This window comes from Mastomys coucha, unplaced genomic scaffold (assembly GCF_008632895.1).
Source record: "Mastomys coucha isolate ucsf_1 unplaced genomic scaffold, UCSF_Mcou_1 pScaffold12, whole genome shotgun sequence".
Classification (NCBI taxonomy): Eukaryota; Metazoa; Chordata; class Mammalia; order Rodentia; family Muridae; genus Mastomys; species Mastomys coucha.
Genome location: NW_022196894.1, coordinates 76,997,315 through 77,002,829, shown reverse-complemented (window position 1 = coordinate 77,002,829; position 5,515 = coordinate 76,997,315). Strand labels below are relative to the sequence as shown.

The window sequence follows — 5,515 nt, the reverse complement described above, 5'->3', positions numbered from 1 at the left end:
CCCGGCTCACTTCTTGATTTTTAAAAATAAATTTACCCCATAGGGTTCTTCCTCACATGTCAGCCTTAGGGATGTAGACATAAGAACATGACCTAAGCTTCCACTTCACATCTCTTCTGTTTTGTGAGAGCTTAAGTGACTCTGAGTTGGTCCCTGTTGTTTTATTTATCTGATTGCTTCAAAACAATGTTTCTTTTTTTTTTTTTTCATATTTTGAGAAAAAAGAATAAATATATCAAGTTCCTGATCTGATGAATGAAAAATTAAAACATGGTTGGAACCTGTTTCCACGAGGGAAAAGACCCGGAAGATAATCTAGAATATGTTATCAAACATTGCATAACTTGTTTTGCCATTGTTCTAGATTTTCAAAACTATTATATTACATAAAATATGTATAATTATAGTATAAAACCATCTAATGCTGAATTTTCCATACACTTTTCAATGCTTTTATAAAGTGTTTATTACTTCATTTACTGATAATGGTTTTACAGTGCACAATTTAAAACTTCCTTTTAATGGCTATCACATAACTGCTTTCTCTTTCACTCACCTTCAGTGCAGGACTCCATTGATTTCTAGACTAAGCACCAACTGAGGAAAAAAATTCGGGATTTTAGGTCTTTGAAAATATGTTATGCAGTGCCTAAACTGTGCAAAATTTTATCCTTTACCTCCTAGAACAAAGTCATTACTAATGTTTCATGGAATTGGACTTGAAGATCAGCAAATGACCTCTGGAAGGTAAACTGATAACATCTACTGAGCTTTCAACTAAATCGACTCGATATCTATTTTGCTTGTGGAACTGCTTTTGTGCAACTGTGGACCTGTAAGAGTAACCTTGGGTAGGTTTTTGAGAGTGTGACTGTGTATACAAGTGTATTGCCAATGGCTACCTGCACCTCAATGACTTCATACTGCCCTGGTCAAATGGCTACCTGCACCTCAAGGACTTCATACTGCCCTGGTCAAATGGCCACCTGCACCTCAAGGACTTCATACTGCCCTGGTCATTACTTTCACATGTTTGCGAAATTCTGTGTTCCTGATATCAGTTCTATTTATCTCATGGCATGAGAAATTTAAAATATTATAAAGTTAGAGTGTGTTTTAAAGAAAAACAGAAAGAGAACACGATGCTTATAAGTGGAGAAGCAGCACAGGTCTTGCTTAAAATGGGTCCCATCACACTCAAAATCATACCTAGGTGTTTACACTACCTTTGTGTTAAACAGCAGTACCCTAACTTTAGTCGTGATGGTTTTCCTTTCATGGGGCTTTAGCTGCTGCTGGAAGTAATTTACATAAGTCTAAACAGCACATTCTCCTACTAAAATATTGCTTTAAAACCAACTGAAACAACATCTGTTCCACTTTCTCCACTTTGAAGGTTTTCTGATTGAACAGGTTCTGATCTCTTTAACAGATTTCTTTTTTATGTCATTTGCTTCCAGCAACTTAAAATGCAGGACAATATCTTATGAGTTATTTTAAAGAACCTACTATACCCAGCATGTGTACAAACATGCACATACATTCTGAATATATAAATTTTAAGATGTCAGTTTGTATGTGTGCTTTATGTTTCTGTACCTGAACATGACTGTGCAGGTACATTAATCAAGGCCAAAAGTCTTTGTCCAAAGTTTTCTCTATTGTTTTTCACAGTGTTTGTTATGGCAGGAATGTTTGCAAGACCCATAAGTCACTGATTAGGTTATTAGGCTGCTTGTAAAGTACTAGGGATCCCTCTGTCTCTGTCTTGTTGCATTGGCATTATAGGCACATCTTGCCACACAAGGCTTTTCAAACGGTTGCTGGAGACAAAATTCAGACCCTTATGCTTATATGAAAGGGCACTTTGCCACCTGAGCTATGGTCTGAGCCAAACGACTCTTAAACATTGCCTATAATTGTGTGTACTTTCTACAGCTAACTTCGACTGTATTTTGCAATACCAAAACTAAACAGTTTCTATTTAATCATATACGATACACACTCAAACTGACAAAATACCTTAAAATGAAATTGGTATCTGGTTCAGCAATGGTGTGCTTTAAAATTGGGTAAATGACATTTGGCTCGTGGCTTGGAGAGACGTGCCTTCCATCTTAGGCCATGGCCAAGTTCATCTGTAACTTTGTAGAAAAGGCAATGTGGATGAAGGCAGCTGCCCTCAGTCTGGAAGCCTCCATTGGCCACATTTTGGCATTAAGCCAAAGTTGAGCTGGTTCCCCCAACCCCTGGTGAAATCCCTACAGCTATTCAGAGTGTGAAAAAAAAGTTCAAAATGTTAAAACTGGTAGCTTCAAACTCCTTACCGTTAAGGAATCTGGGCTGAATGGTTTGATGGTCACTGAGGTGTGGATGTGGTTTTATATTGGAGAGATCATAGGCACATGTGACATTGTTGGCTATGATGTTTGAAGACCAATCTTTAACTTCTGATTTGAATTCTTATTTGAATGTTCTTGGACCATGTGTACTGGAATTACTATCTGAATAAAATACTAGCTTTCCTGGAATAAGGTATTGTCTTATGACATATAAAATAAGCCAAATTTCTTATTGTATTATTAACATTGTTTTGTTGTGTATAAAACACATGGCACTACCTAGTAAAATTACTACCTTTTGAGCCTTATGTTTTAAATTTAATTTAATATTCATTGAGCTAAATGTTAGAAAGTGACAACAATAAAGCACCACCTCCATGTCATTTGAAAGTTAATTATAGGCTTTACTTAAAATGTAGACTGTAGTTTGGGGAACTTTGAGCTAAATAGTAGCAATTTTTCTTCTTTAACAAGAGAGGTGACCTCAGCCTTCAGTAAGTGCTTGGAGGAAACATTTAGCACAGCAAAATTGCAAGAGCATCCCAGGAGAAAATGAACTGCCATTGATACCAATGTCTTTTATAAAATAGGAACTTCAAAACACATTTTTCCCTTAGTGAAAGAATAGAGATAGAACTGATTAACTCCAAACTAATCAAAGACTTGGCCAAAAGACTAAGTGCAATAAGCTCAAAGCCTTTTCAAACAAAAGTAATCAGCAACCTGCGCCCCACTAATGACTTTTATCATAAGACTGAACTCTCTGTGCTCTTAGTTAAAGCTGTTATTTCAAGATATAGGTTGTCCTTAGCAACCATCTATTGCACTATTTTCTTGTTATATGTAATGGCAATAATATAGAGTTCTAAAGACCTGTACTACACCAAAATTTATCATTTGTAAATCTCAGAGGGTGCTAAATGTGATAAACACACCACAAACACACACACACACATGCATGCACCACACATATAAACATGCATGCACACAAGCACACACACATGCTTAAATCAAAGTAGAAACAGAGCAGCAAATTTTATACATATTTATATTTGCCTTTATTTACTACATATATCTGTAAGCTATATCATGCATAAATGCTGCTTATATTCTCAATTTAAAAGATACTATCTTCTGCTTTGAGTACTAAAATCTCAGCACAGGTTTTGAATATCACCATTACAACTGATAGAACCAATAGCGTAAAACACATAAAACACATTTGGTATGTTAACTGGTCAATAAAAGAAATATAATTTATGATTCTTCAAATAATTATTTCAAAAATTATTTCATTTCCATAATTGACTAGATTTGATATAGCTATGCCTAGGATATCATTGGGAAACTTGGAGGATCTGCTGCTAAGACTATAAGAAGTTCCATGCGCAACACAAAGTAATCCAATACACATCATTATGCCAAGTGCAAGGGTGTGATATAAAAAACAAATATTATATTATTCTATATATACAAAATGCATACACAGTGCTTATTCATCTCTTGGAACAGAAAATGGGTAGTGAGTTTAGGAATGAGGAGTTTGGGAAGCTTGTTGTGTGATGGTTTAAGGCTAAAGAATTTCTATTGGAGGGATAATAAAGTGCTTAATAAGTAATTGCCATGGTCACATGGATCTTACTCTAACATTACCTTGTCATGGTGTTTTTCCTATGGGTTCTTGAAGCTGCATCTTAAAATTTTGAAATATAAAGCTTTAAAATATTCATGTTTAACCCTTCATGATATTTAGCCTGCATACCAGTCTAAGTGCCATGATTAAGTCCTTCAACATCCTGATTCAGTCAGTGATATGTAAGTCACTTTTCTCTCTGATTATCTGTTTTCAGTGCTACCTACCTTACTTGCATTATAATCTGCTTAGTTCTTACACCACCTTTCATAGTATTAGAGTGCATGCTTTAAAGCAGTTCTTATTTTACTAAATAATAATCCCAAAGTACAAAAGAAGTACTGGGACATAAAATATAGAAAGTCAGATTAATTGTGGTGCTCTGTCGCAAGAGGGCAGAGAGAGCTTTTTTGTTTCTTTTTTGTTTTGTTTGTTTGTTTTTCACAGTGCCATAGGTTTGGCAGAGAGGTCTGAAGAAACCTATGTTTTTATTTTTGTATGTATCTGCTTTGTAAAACAATCCCTGAGATAAGATGACAAGTAAACTAGGAGGAGATGAGGCTGAAGCTTTTTAGCCAAGAGAGAAACAGAGAACACTCCAGTGGAATGTGGAGTGTACATATCTTCAAGGATCTTTCTGAAGTCTCTAAGAGGAATGACTCCCAGATAAATAACAGCTACTATTGTATACTGAATATTATTGAACTCTACATTTAAATGGATAAATTACCTTCTCTGAATTTGATCTCAATAAAAGTCTTATCAAAATTAAAAAGTAAATATTTAGGACTTATACATTGCATATAGAAGACATTTCTTCATATGTGAAATGAGAATAAAGAAGATATATCTCCTTTATCCTCGATTAAATATTAGTTGCCTACTTAGGACTAATGTTTATTTAGAGAGATAAAAATGAAGGTTAAAGGTCACACATTAAAGTACATGGGAAATTATGACATTTAGGAACATTTTGTATGATATCCACTAAAAATGAGGTGAAATAATCAGAATTTCATAAAAGTGGAAGGGCCTTGTGCATTCTACCACGTATAAGTAACTATAATAAATTCTCTGTTGGCCACTTATTCTGTCATGTAAAGGTATTATGTAGTTAAACAATATTAAAGTCATTTATTTAGGCTTTACTTTTATTGAAATGAAGTTTCTATTTTATGCTAATTCCAAAATACAAGAAAATGACTTGCATGATAAAAATTACTCTGGAATCTTGTCATATGCTTGTATTTTAAAACATTATTTTTTCACAAAGTCTTGAAATTGTTGAAGTGGGAATATATGTGTGGTAGCGCTGCACACAGACAACCAAGAAAAGACCATTTATTTTATCATCATGTTCTCTGAAAGCTATATTTCATACTGAAGTATCACAATGGAAATGTGCTTTCAAAATGATGTAAGGGAAACCCGAAGGCAAGTTTGTCATGATTAAAAGGACAAGGGAGTACAAAATAGAAAGTGAAACAAGAGTCATATATGGCAGTTGACACATTTTTGAAGTATAAATTCCACTGGGGTA

General features: G+C 34.5%; 1 pseudogene; it reads left to right on the top strand.

Moving 5' to 3' along the window:
• The first annotated feature begins 2,124 nt into the window (after nt 1–2,124).
• LOC116086515 lies at nt 2,125–2,448 on the top strand (annotated as a pseudogene).
• Nucleotides 2,449–5,515: the final 3,067 nt, after the last annotated feature.